Below are 14,873 nucleotides of genomic sequence, written 5' to 3' on the forward strand. Positions count from 1 at the left end.
TCTTACTGTCTTCATCACAGCTGAGAGGGCAAGCGCTGTGTCTACCCTATTTCTGTATCAATGCATAATAATACCTGGCACATAGTAGGTACACAGTAAAATCTATGTAAAGGCATGCATAGGTCACACGGGGAATCTGTGGGAGCAGATTATTCAGACCACTATTTCAGAATTGTAGTAATCAGTAATGGACTCTGACTTTTTCTGTGGAAAAAGTATTTGTCAATAAATTAACATCAAATGAACCAACATTAAAAACACAAACTTTGCAAAAACTACAAACACCACAAACTTTCCAACAATTTTGATTTGACCAAGTGGGATTTATCTTAGGAATGAAAGGTTGGTTAAACATCAAAATCATATATGAACAGGATAAAGGAGAAAAATAATAGAATCATTTCAATAGAAAAGTTATTTGACAAAATCTAAGGATTCATCTCACACGCTAGTAAAGTCATGCTCAAAATTCTCCAAGCCAGGCTTCAGCAATACGTGAACTGTGAACTTCCAGATGTTCAAGCTGGTTTTAGAAAAGGCAGAACCAGAGATCAAATTGCCAACATCCGCTGGATCATGGAGAAAGCAAGAGAGTTCCGCCAAAGCCATTTGACTGTGTGGACCACAACAATCTGGAAAATTCTGAAAGAGATGGGAATACCAGACCATCTGACCTGCCTCTTGAGAAACCTATATGCAGGTCAGGAAGCAACAGTTAGGACTGGACATGGAACAACAGACTGGTTCCAAATAGGAAAAGGAGTATGTCAAAGTTGTATATTGTCACCCTGCTTATTTAACTTATATGCAGAGTACATCATGAGGAACGCTGGGCTGGAAGAAGCACAGGCTGGAATCAAGATTGCCAGGAGAAATATCAATAACCTCAGATATGCAGATGACACCACTCTTATGGCAGAAAGTGAAGAGGAACTAAGGAGCCTCTTGATGAGAGTGAAAGAGGAGAGTGAAAAGGTTGGCTTGAAGCTCAACATTCAGAAAACGAAGATCATGGCATCTGGTCCCATCACTTCATGGAAAATAGATGGGGAAACAGTGGCTGCCTTTATTTTTTGGGGGCTCCAAAATCACTGCAGATGTTTATTGCAGCCATGAAATTAAAAGACGCTTACTCCTTGGAAGGAAAGTTATGACTAACCTAGACAGCATATTAAAAAGCAGAGACATTACTTTGCCAACCAAGGGGTCTGTCTAGTCAAGGCTATGGTTTTTCCAGTGGTCATGTATGGATGTGAGAGTTGGACTGTGAAGAAAGCTGATTGGTGAAGAATTGATGCTTTTGAACTGTGGTGTTGGAGAAGACTCTTGAGAGTTCCTTGGACTGCAAGGAGATCCAACCAGTCCATTCTTAAGGAGATCAATCCTGGGTGTTCATTGGAAGGACTGATGGCTGAAGCTGAAACTCCAATACTTTGGCCACCTCATGCGAAGAGTTGACTCACTGGAAAAGACTCTGATGCTGGGAGGGATTGGGGGCAGGAGGAGAAGGGGACGACAGAGAATGAGATGGCTGGATGGCATCACCGACTCTGTGGACATGAGTTGGAGTGAACTCCGGGAGTTGGTGATGGACAGGGAGGCCTGGCGTGCTGTGATTCATGGGGTCGCAGAGTCAGACATGACTGAGCGACTGAACTGACTACTGACCATTTGTGATAAATTTTTTAAAAAGCTACTAGAACTAACAATTTAGCAAGTTTACAGGATACAAGAACAATATATATAAGTCAGCTTTGTTTTATGTATTAACCATCAAAATTCAAAGTAAGACATGGCAAAATATGAAAAAGGTTTACAAGTGCTAGTATCTCTAATATCTTTAAATAAAGAGTTTTTAAAAATAAAAAGACTAAGTACTCTGTAAGAAATTGAGCTTTGAGATGAACAATAAACTTCATATATGCTGATCTTATTCATACTACAAGAAACACAGACAATAAAACCAACACTGGGATACTATCTCTCATGTATGAAGTAGGCAGAAATCCAAAGTTGGACATACTGCTGGCCAAGAACCAGGTATGCTCACATATTCCTGATACTCCTACAAATTATGGTAGTTGTGGGAGATGTGACGGTACTAGTAATCTTGATCACAATCCTAAATCTAGGGATCTCTTCCAAAGAAAAAAGCGTTTTTTAAATATATGCACAAGACTGTTATCCCTTACAATAGCGTTTATAATAGCAAAAAGACCAGAAACAACCCCAAATCCATCAGCAACTGGTTAAATCAGGAATGGTTAAATAATGTCAGATCCACTGTAGATCTCCAGAACATATCATTAAGCTAAAAAAGTGGAGAAAAGTGTGTGTATACAGTAAAATTACATTATTTACAAAATTTGTTATGTGTTTTAAAAAGATAAATATAAACATTTTAAATGGTTAACTAGAAGGAAAGAAACAGGGTGAGGGATCAGAATATGTAAATATTTTACATAATTATAAAACAAAGATTTTAAGATGAAGCTAAAGAATCTAAATTAGTATACTGGGGTAGCATAACCCCAAAAAGGAATTTTTAATCAACTTAAAACAGTAATTTGTACATCTCTAGTGGAGTAAACCCTAAGGAAAAAAATCTTTTTAACGTGTTTTAGTCATATTATTAGTGGTAATGTTGGTATTAGTTTTCTAATACTATTGTGTGTGTACTGTGGCTAAAGCAAATGAGTAATAATCTAATCTGTTACTACTAGAATCTTAGAGCTGAAATTCTCTGCAGAGGAGAAAGGAAAATTAGAAGAAGATGAATAAAACCCTATATAAATTTACACTACATTTTATCTTAACATATTTTCTCCTGTCTATTGAATAGGCCATTGCTCATTGCAATAAGCAATCAACAGATGCAGAAAAAGCTTTTGACTTAATTCAATACTGATTTATGACAAAAACTCTCCAGAAAGTGGCCATCGAGGGAAACTACCTCAACATAGTAAAGACCATATATCACAAACCCACATTATCATTCCCAATGATGAAAAACTAAAAGGTTTTTCTCTTAAGATCAGGAACAAGACAAGGTTGTCACTCTCACCACTTTTATTCAAAATAATTTTGAAAGTCGTAGTCTTGGCAGTCAGAGAAGAAAAAAGAAATCCATATTGGAAAAGAAGTAAAACTTACTGTTTGCAGATGATATGATACTGTACACAGAAAATCCTAAGATGCCACCAGAAAACTAGGGCTCAACAATGAATTTGGTAAAGTTGCAAGTGCAAAATTAATACACAGAAATCTGCTGTATTTCTAGACACTTAACAATGAAAGGTCAGAAAGAGAAATTAAGGAAACCCATTTACCATCACATCAAAAAGAAAATTCTTAGGACTAAACCTACCTAAGGAGGCAAAGGACTTTTACTCTGAAAACCATAAGGACGCTGATGAAGATGACACAGATGGAAAGATATACCATGTTCTTGGATTGGAAGACCAATAATGAGTGTACTACCCAGGGTTATCTAGATTCAATGCAATCCCAGTCAAATTACTAATGGTATTTTTCACAGAGCTAGAACCAAAAGAAATTTAAATTTGTATGGAATCACAAAAGATCCTTAACACCCAAAACAATCTTAGGAAAGAAAAACTGAGCTGGAGGAATCAAGCTCCCTGACCTCAGATTATGCTACAATATAGTATAGCTACAGTAATCAAAACAGTATGGTACTGGCACAAAAATATAGTTCAATGTGATAAAATAGAAAGCCCAGAAATAAACTCACGCAGCTATGATCAATCTATGAAAAAGAGCAGGGGAAACAACAGTCTTTTCAACAAGTGGTGCTGGGAAAACTGGACAGCTCCATGTAAAAGAATGAAATTAGAACATTCTATAACACCATACACAAAAATAAATTCAAAATGGATTAAAGACCTACATGTAAGACCGAAAAATATTTAAAACTCTTAGAGAACATAGGCAGAACATGCTTCAACATAAATTGTAGCAGAATCTTTTTGGATCCACCTTCTGAAAAAGTAAAAATGAAAGGTGCTCAGTTGTGTCTGACTTTTTGCAACCCCATGGACTATACAGTCTATGGAATTCTCCAGGCCAGAATACTGGAGTCAGTAGCCTTTCCCTTCTCCAGGGGATCTTCCCAACCCAGGGATCAAACCCAGGTCTCCCACATTGCAGGCAGATTCTTTACCAGCTGAGCCACCCCTTCTAATGAAAATAAAGACAAAAATAAACAAATGGGACCTATTTGAACTTAAGTTTTTGCATAGCAAAGGAAACCATAAATAAAATGAAAAGACAACCCTCAGAATGGGAAAAAATATTTTGCAACCAATATGCTTGACAAGGGATTAATCTCCAAATAGAAACAGTTCATGCAGCTCAATATAAACACACACACAAAATCAAAAAATGGGTAGAACATCTAAATAGACATTTCTCTAAAGAAGACATACAGCTGGCCAAAGAGCACATGAAAAGATGCTCAGCATCACTAATAGAGAAATGCACATCAAAACTACAGCAAGCTATCACCTCCCATGGATCAGAATGGCCTTCTTTGAAAAATCTACAAACAATAAATGCTGGAGAGAGTGTGGAGAAGAGGGAAGCCTCCTAAATTGTTGATGTGAATGTAAATTGGTACAACCACTATGGGTAAAAATATGGCGGTTCCTAAAAAATAGGGGACTTCTGTGGTGGTCCTGTGGTTAAGACTCCATGCCTCCAATGCAGGGGGTGTGGGTTCAGTCACTTGTCAGGAAGCTAAAATCCTATGTGCCACATGGCACAGCCAGAAAAAAACCAGAACTACCATATGATCTAGCAATCTCACTCTTGGGCATATGTCTAGAGAAAACCATAATTCAAAAAGATACAATCACTTCAGTGTTCATTGTAGTGCTATTTACAATAGCCAAGACCTGGAAGCAACCTAAATGTCTATCAACACAGGAATGAATAAAGATTACATATCACAATAGAATATTACTCAACCATAAAAAGAATGAAATAATGCCATTTGTAGCAATGTGAGTGGACCTAGAGATTATCAAACTAAGACAGAGAAAGACAAATATTGTATGATATCACTTATATGTGAAATCTAAAAAAAATTTATACAAATGAACTTATTTACAAAATAGGAACAGACCTATAGACTTCAAAAACAAATTTACAGTTACCAAAGGGGACAGGTCACGGGGAGGGATAAATTAGGAGATTGGGATTAACATATGCACACTGTTATATATAAACAGATGAATCAAAAGGACTTGCTGTATAGCACAGGAATTCTACTCAATGTTCTATAATAACCTATATGGAAATAGAATCTGGAAAAGAATAGAAATATGTATATGTATAACTGAATCACTTTGCCGTATACCTGAAACTAGCACCACGTTGTAAATATACTCCAATATAAGATAAAAATTAAGTTAGAAAAAGAAGCACCTCAATTCAAAAAAAGAAAAAACAAATGTACAAAGGAGCTCAGAATATCTTATTTTGCCAGATAATAAAGAAAGCTATCAGGGACTTCCCTGGTGGTGCAGTGGATAACAATCTGCCTGTCATAGCAGGGGACATGGGTTGAATCCCTGGTGTGAGAAGATTCCACATGCTGCAGGGCAACTAACCCAAGTGCCACAACTACTGAAGGCCATGAGTTCTAGAGCCCACGCTCCGCAACAAGAAAAGCAACTGCAGTGAGAAGCCTGAGCACCACAACTAGAAAAAGCATGTGTTCAGCAACAGACCCAGCACATCCAAAAATAGATTTTAAAAAAAGCTATCACAGACTATTAGAGAGTAACATCAAATGACTTTGGAATCCACTGGTCAACAAGAACCATTGACCAGGCCTGACTACAGCTCCATGGGATGGGAGACACCTGAGATTCATAATTACTAGACCCACAAGGACAGCAGGAACTGTAAGCACCATTTGAACCTCCTCATCAACTGCATAGTGGGGACAAACTCCTGGCCCCAGGAATAAGGCCTAGTGGGGCAGAGGGCCTGATGCCCAAGGGCAAGTGTGCAAGAGCTAACTGAACATGTGCGTTCCATGGTGATTCAGCATCAAGGCTCCCCAGAATCAGTTCCCAGGTCTGGCTGTGTAGGGATAGACAACACCACAAAAAATTAAAAGCAAACCAAAAAACCATTGAGCAGAGACAGGGCAGTATGAGCAACAGTAAGAATAAAAACTCCAATCAGAAGAAGATATCTAGGCTAATGATTGGTTGAAAATTATAACTTCTGAATTATAACACCTTTCACTTTTACTTTTATTATGGTTAATTTTCCCTGTTATTTCTCATTGTACCAGTAACATTATTTTTAGTGGAAAAACATTAAAATAAAAACATTAATAGATGTATTTGAAAATTTTTCCCAATACTAATCACGTATTGTATATTTCCCATTTTGAAAATATTCCTCTCTGCGGAACACTGCCAGCTGTTTAATGATACACAAAGGAACTTATTTTTACCCTTAATCCATGAACTTTCTAGGGGATACCACTGTAAAATATGTCAGTGCTTTTTTTCTTGGAAATGATCTACAAAATAATCTCTTTATTGTCTTCAGAAACAAAAGCATTAGCCTGAAAAATTTCAAAATTTCTTAATTATTTTTATTTGGGAATATTGTACACATTTGAACATATGAAATATTAAACTCCAAATAAGAGGACTTTATATCAAAAGAAATAGCATTAATCACCTAATATAATGAATGTCAAAATTTCTATTTATGTGTTCCTGCCAAAATATGAAAGTTATTTTTAAATATTGAATTATTACTTTCTGTGTGTCTGTAATTCAGATTTTATTCCTTATTATGTCATTCCATACAATTTTAAGTAAATAGACTTTGAGAAAATATACTGGGAGATTTTATTGTTTGTTTTTTCGGCCATGTGACTTGTTGGATCTCAGTACCATGACCAGGATTGAATCCAGGGCCCAGCAGTGAAGCACTGAGTCCTAACCACTGGACACCCAGGGAATTCCCGACTGGGAGTATCAAACAGATGATGGCAATATTGATGAGAATGTTCAAGTATTTTACATAAGGAAGTAAGAGGCACCACTGCCACCATCACCCCTCAAAATTTGTATATTTCATATAAAAAAGAGTTCATTGGCATTTAACTAACATTATTCTTTGTAATCTTTGAACCACAACATGCTTGAACAACAGCAAAATCTTCAGAGCAAACCAAAGCATTTTCTTGCACTAGTAGATGTAGCATTTTCAGTTTCTTTAGGAAAAAAAAAAGTTGAGATTTGACAGAAAACAAAATTCTGTAAAGCAATTATCTTTCAATAAAAAAATTTAAAAAAAAGCAAACTAATCAACACAACAAAAACTAACACACAGTCCCAAAAGAGAACTTGGCATATTTCAGTGGTCCTGAATTTTGAAGTTTCTATAGTATTAATCCAAGAAATAAAATGTGATTCAACATTTAAAAATGAGGCTGAGCTTCTTTACCATAATTATACTTACTTTATAATTCAAACAATTTAATTGAAGCCATTGTTAACCCAGCCAAAACCATGAATACAACTCAAACTCCCCTTTTCCTAAGATAACTTCTTTAAAAGTTAAATATTCTTTAAAAACTAAAATCCAAGCTGTACAAGTGAAACTTGAGGAAGCAACAACTGACCCGTCCAAACACAGCTGTAGTTCTAAGTGATTTTGAAGCTGGGGAGCACATATGAAATCACTGTAAATTGCACATTCACATCAGTAACTTCGTGATAAAACTTTTTTCTCTACTAATGACTAAAAAAAATAAGCAGGTACTACAGTTCAGCATTTTAAAGACTTCTATGTATTTTTACAAAGATGCTTCAGCTGAGACATACATTTGAATACTGGAAAACAAGGCTTGAAATGGAGTTTATTCGTGAAAGAACTTAGAACTCTGCAAACAACTAAAAATACACAACAGATAAAAAGGAATTTATTAACCCATTGTCTCTAACAATATAAAAATTAAATATTAAGGCATCTTTTGCTCCCATTTGGGTTTATGCAGAAGAGTGTTTTAAATAGGAACCAGCATTTCTATTCAAATGCTTGCTAATGCGTTTGGCAGATTTTTTCTCTTATTCCATATACCATTGAAAGATCTCATGATCAAACATCATGTCCTAAACCAAGAGAAAAGTATAAACTGATACTGACTTATTAAAAACCAATTCACCCTTTAAAAATAAAAAGGAACTGCAAAGAATATTATGTATAAAGTTCAAATACTAGTATTTAAATTTCTCTGAAGCAATTTATGCTTCAGTGGTTAAGAGAATAAAGGGATGAAGACTTCAAGATGAGAAGCTTATTAATATGGCTATTTTTATTTGCCACCCCAAGCAACTTCTAGAATCTTAGTTCCCCCACCAGAGATGAAACCCTGCAGGGCAGTAAAAGCTCCATGTCCTAACCAATGGGCCTCCAGGGGATTTCATGAGTTAATTTTTAAAGCTCACAAATCGTTGGTCATTATTAGAGGATGATAATGAATCAATTCATTTTGAAAACTAGGAAGTAAAGGGGAACATTCAAGCATTTTATCCTTCCTTTTTATATAAATTGAATGATACAGTAACAAAATAGTTGAGGGCAAATTTTTTCTTTATACCATATTCTAGCTAATAAAGAAGAAATGACAGAATTAAAGTATTGCTACTTCTCATTGCATAGTGGATCTAGGCAATAATCATCAATGGCTGCTAATATAAAAAAAAGAGAAACCATACATTATGTTTGTAGAATAACAGACCATATAACGTAATTTTGCCAGCCTTCCCTCCCCCATCAAGTCTGAATCTGATCAAGCCTCTACACTCAGCTACCACCAATCTATGAAACTATAGATATTAGAATAACATGTTAAATTATTTATATCTAAAGGATTCAATCAGCAAAATCCTGATTTTGCAAAGCTGTACAGGACAGATGACTCAATTTCTTCAACAAATTGGAAAAAAATACAAAATTGTAGAGGAAGCTCTAGAGACTTAAAAGACTTATCAGCTAACGGCACTATGTGGACTTTATTTCGGTACCAGTTCAAAGAAAATTAAATATGGCTCCACCCAAACACTTGTACATGAGTAATATTATTTGCAAATAGCCAAAAAATGGATAAACAAAGTGTAGTATCTCCATTGGAGAAGGCAATGGCAAGCCACTCCAGTGCTCTTGCCTAGAAAATCCCATGGGTGGAGGAGCCTGGTAGGCTGCAGTCCGTGGGGTCGCTAAGGGTCGGACACGACTGAGCGACTTCACTTTCACACATTGGAGAAGGAAATGGCAACCCACTCCATGTTCTTGCCTGGAGAATCCCAGGGACGGGGGACCCTGGTGGGCTTCTGTCTATGGGGTCACACAGAGTCGGACACGACTGAAGTGACGCAGCAGCAGCAGCAGTATCTCCATACAATGGAATACTATCCAGCCACAGCAAGGACTGAAGTACTCAGTCATGCTACAGCATAAATCAACCTTAAAAATTTTATAGTAAGTGAAGGTGTTACCACCAGGTTTGTTTTGCCAGATGCGCAGGAAGTCAAAACAGTGAGATGCAGAGGTTTGTAGCAAAACGAGGAGACCGGAAAACAAGTCTCCAATCTGCTTCCCTGAAGGCAAGAGTCTCAGGTATGGGATAAAGAACAAAGAAGCAGGGTGGTCTGAGGTCTGGGGAGAGAGGAAAGATAATTGGGAAAAGGTGTGATAATTGTTTCCTGCAGGCACAGCAAAGCTACAGGCCTCTGCACGTTCAATATGGCATAAGTAGATGCTCGTGCATGCCCAGGTGAAGGGCTGGTGGTCCCATCCTGTCCTAAACAGCTCAGTTCAGAGCAGTCACAGCTGACTTTGGCTCAACTTGAAGCAGATGCAGCTGACTCCAAGTTCCTGAAAAACAACTTGGGCAAACACGTTGTTTAGGCTACATGCTGCTTGGAAGGACCTGAAAGTCTTAAAACCTTCATTAGTAAAGGCAGGAGACATGGATTACATCCTTGGTTTCAAAAGAAACCAGACATAAAATGCCACGTAATTATTCCCTTTATATGAAATATCCAGAAAAAGCATATCCATAGAAAGCATATTAGTGGTTGTTAGGGACTGATTTGGAAATGGGAAGTAACTGCTAATGAATGATACAGGGTTTCTTCTTGAGGTGATAAACTAGTGGTGATGATTGTACAACTCAAAATACTATAAACCACTGAACTGTACACTTTAAAAGAGTGAATTTTGAGGCTTGTGAACTGTATCTCAATAAAAAATACAGCATTCATGGGACACATGGAAATTTAAACACTGACTGCCTGACTGCTCAGTCGCTCAGTTGTGTCCACTCTTTGTGACCCCATGGACTGTAGCCCTCCAGGCTCCTCTGTCCATGGGATTATCCAGGCATGAATACTGGAGTGGGTTGCCATTTCCTCCTCCAGGGGATCTGCTATTTGATATGATGATATATAACATTATAAGTTTATAATATTAAAAATACTCATTTTAAAGAGATACATTCCCCAAAATTTATAGATGAAATATGATGCTATAATTTGCTTTTAAAATAATACAGGATAGTTGGGAAATCATTATTTTGAGTAAGGATTAAACCAGGCAAGAATCATCAAAGGATGCTGTAATGGCCCTAAGCGATGTCCACCAATTCTTTGATATTCTCTGTTCAAGAGTTGGAATTTTAGGGAATTCCCTGGAGGTCGAGTGGTTAGGACTCGGCGCTTTCACTGCAGAAGGCATGGGTTCAATCCCTGGTCAGGAAAGTAAGACCCCACAAACCAATCAAGGAGCCTACCAAAACATAAAGGGAGAGAGTTGGAACTTAAAGTTGGAGCTAAATTTCCCTTCTCTGGAATGTAAGCTGGACTTGGTTCCTCACTTATAACGAGCTGACTGTAAGTGGAAGTGACAGCATGCGGCTTCTAAGTCTGGGTCACAAGGCTTTGCCCTCTCCTTTCCCTCTTAGGGATCACTTGCTCTAGAGGAAGCCAGTGCCATGCAAAGAGGACACACAAGTGAGCCTTTGGAGAGGTCCATGTGGCAGGGAACCTGAAGCCTCCTCAGTTCCCCACTGACTTCCCAGGCATGTGAACGACCCATTCTGGAAGTGGATTCTCCAGCCACAGTCAAGCCTTCAGGTACCAGCAGCTCCTGGCCAACAGCTGGAATGTAACCTCACAAGGGGACCCTGAGCCAGGAACCATCCAGCCAAGGCAGTGTCAACATGCTGACCCACAAAAGCTGTGTGAGATCATAAATATTTATTGTTTTAATCTACTAAATTTTGGCATAATCTATTATGCAGCAACAGGTAACTAAACACAAATGCTGAATGTAGGGGAAATTTTGATAAGCAGAACATTTTTGTGATCTTACAGTGTCTCCCCACAGGCTGTTTATTATTTACAAGAGAGGGGAAAAAAACAGTAATTGTACAGTGATGAAGCTGTGCAACAACCTTGACTGGTGAAGATTACCACCACCAGTAAGGGGAGATGGATATCATATAGCTCCCATGTGATGCTCTGAGAAGGTCACAGCCTCATCTAGGTAATGTTCTGGCCAAGAATGCATTTCTTGAGTCTAATCATAAGGAAACAGCAGGCAAACATCAAATGAGAAATGTCTTGTTAGAAAAAGGAAAAGAGGGACTTCCCTGGAGGTCCAGTGGTTAAGACTCGCTTCTACTGCAGGGCACACAGGTTCAACTCCTGGCTGGGGAACTAAGATCCTGAACATTGCACAGCATGGCTCAAAAAAAAAGGGGGAAAGGGATTCATTTTCCCAAAATGTCAATGTCATGAAAGACAAAAGCTCTGGAAATGTTCCTGATCAAAAGAGACTAACAACTAAATGTAATAACTCACCCAAAACTGGATGCTATACTGCAGGGGAAAGAAACGCTCTAAGGAACACAACTGGCAAAATTGGAATAAGAATAGAGTAGATAAAGTAGTGAGTCAGTGTTCATTTTAGTGAAGTTGATTATACTACGGTCTATAAAAGAATATCCTTATTCTTAGGAAATACACGATGAAGTATTCAGGGATAAAGTGTGACATATGCAACTTACCCTCAAATGGTTTCCCCTTAAATGTGTGGGAGATAGTGAAGGACAGGGAAGCCTGGCGTGCTGCTGTCCATCCGGTTGCAGAGTCTGACTTAGCAACTGAACAACCAAAAAGTGTGGGGGTAGGGTTGGGGGGGGGGGTTGTGAGAGAGAGAGAAAAAAAAAATTGTACTGATAGAGCAAATGAATAAACATTAATAATAGATGGAGGTAAAGGGTAATGGGTTTTTTAAATATTTTCATTTTAGCAACTTGTATGTAGGTTTGAAATTATCTCCAGATAAGGACTGAAAAGATATTATGGCAAAAATATTCTATGGGATGGAGGAAAATAAGTGAGGGTAAAGATTAAAAAAGACTGACTATAAATTGATGACTACTGAAGCTGAGTGGTTTATTATAAAGAGGTTTATTATACTTTTCAATGTATTTGAGTATTTCCATAATAAAGGAAGGTAAACAACGAGGGGATTGAACTTGAAGACACCCACCCCCCCGCTGTGTCTCTTACAGGTCAATGGTCTTTTTGAGTGTAGTGGATGATATATGATGTAAATTTGAGTTTCTTTGGTTCAAGTATTTCCTCCAAAAATTGGGAAAAATAATTTCTACTGGTAAGATTATTTGCTACTGTTTAGTCATTAAGTCGTATGCGACTCCATGGACTGTATTCCGCCAGGTTCCTCTGTCCATGGGATTTCTCAGGCAAGAATACTGGAGTGGGTTGGTTGCCATTTTCTTCTCCAGTGGAAATTCCTGGACCTAATAATCCTATTGGGCTTCCCTTGTGGCTCCGTGGTAAAGAATCCCCGTCAATGCAGAAGACATGGGTTCAATCCCTGGTCGAGGAAGATCCGCATGCTGAGGGGCAATAAAGCCCACGTGCCACAACTATTAAGCCTGTGGTCTAGAGCCCGGGAACCACAATTACGGAATCCACGTGCCCTAGAGTCCATGCTCTGCAACTGGAGAGGAGCCTTCACTCTGCAATAACCAGAGAAAAGCCCGAGCAGCAGTGAAGACCCAGTTCAGCCAAAAATAAATAAAGAAAACAAAATTTACCCGGGATGGATTCATGTCAATGTATGGCAAAACCAATACAAGATTGTAAAGTAATAAGCCTCCAATTAAAATAAATAGAAAAAAAAATTTTTAATAGCTTTATTAACATTGTTTTACACATGTTAAAATTGTTAGCACATTGTCTAGCACATCCAGTTGCTCAATATGTGCCAGTAATAACTATGACTACTGGATGAATAAGTAAAATATAAAGATTAATTTCCACTTGATGCTTAAAAGATGGAGTATCGTCTCCCAAAATTTGTTGGTAAGGAAATAGACCTGCATAGCCACAATCATTATCGGCATGAGATAGTACTGGAATAGGTTCACTTGGGATGCTGCAGAAAGATAATGTCCTTATGATTAATTAGGTTGTTATTGTTCAGTCGCTCAGTTGTGTCCGACTCTTTGTGACACCATGGACTCCAGCGCACCAGTCTTCCCCGTCCTTCACCATCTCCCAGAGTTTGCTGAAACTCATGTCCATTGAGTCAGTGATGCCATCCAACCGTCTGTCTTCTGTCATCCCCTTCTCCTCCTTCCTTCAGTCTTTCCCAGCAAGCAGGATCTTTAGTTGCACCATGTGGGATCTAGTTCCCTGACCAGGGATCTAACCCAGGGCCCCTGCATGGGGAGTGCAGAGTCTTAGCCACTGGATCACTAGGCAAGTCCCACTGGAGGGAGCTGATAATAGAAATCTTGTTTTAGGCTCTGGATGCTGGGTGAGCACGGGCAAAACTGACGTTGGTCAATTTCATGGGAAAGGGCCTGGTTTTTCTTCAGGAATCAAGTTTTCTTCCTAAGGTCTGAGAACTGTTACTTGCTCACGTTTGATTTTTCCTGGGCACCCCTTTACGATGGTACTTATTTCCACTTTGCTGAAGGGTTACATAATTATGCAGATCAGCATCATGGGCCTTTTTCCCTGGACAGTACTTTCTGGAACTGCTAGACTTCCAGATGAGAACTGTTTATTCTGGATCAGACTTAATTTGGTCAGCTGAAGTCTCTTGGGTATGGAGAGTTTTTCTTACCCTTGGCCTACTTTTTGTGGTGCTAAATATCCTCTTACAGTTTCACCAAGTACTTTTTAAGAGAAAATAGTTGAGAGCACTGCTTTCTTTTGCTTTCTTCGTTTCTCTGGCTATATCACTGCATCAGTTACATGGTGCTTCTTGGTAAGTCACAACCACAGAGGAAGGAAAGGAGGGTTTTGTTCATGTCACAAGTGCCTACTATGTGCCATGCTCCTGTCCTCATGGTTCATCACAAAACTGGAACAGTAAGGATGGTGATGGAAATATATTCAGGTCCCAGTGGGGCAGAAAGGCACTGGAACCCCAAGAGGCTCTAACTACCATCCAATGAGTTCTTTGGGGCTTCCCTTGTGGCTCAGTGGTAAAGAATCTACATGCCAATGCAGGGGATGCAGGTTTTATCCCTGGGTTGGGACGTTCCTCTGGAGAAGGAAACGGCAACCCACTCCTGTACTCTTGCCTGAGAAATCCCACGGACAGAGGAGCCTGGTGGGAGCCGTGCAGTCACAAAAGGGTCTGACGTGACTTAGCTACTAAACAATGAGTTCTTTACCTCTCTTAGTGCTTGGGTTCTGTGGCCTCCTTCAAGACACAGTTCAGAAGCAGAAAAATCACCACAGGGTTATTGACCTCATAAATCAACTCAT

This window comes from Moschus berezovskii, chromosome 3 (genome assembly GCF_049115385.1).
Source record: "Moschus berezovskii isolate FMDL1 chromosome 3, NW_MosBer_1.0, whole genome shotgun sequence".
NCBI lineage: Eukaryota > Metazoa > Chordata > Mammalia > Artiodactyla > Moschidae > Moschus > Moschus berezovskii.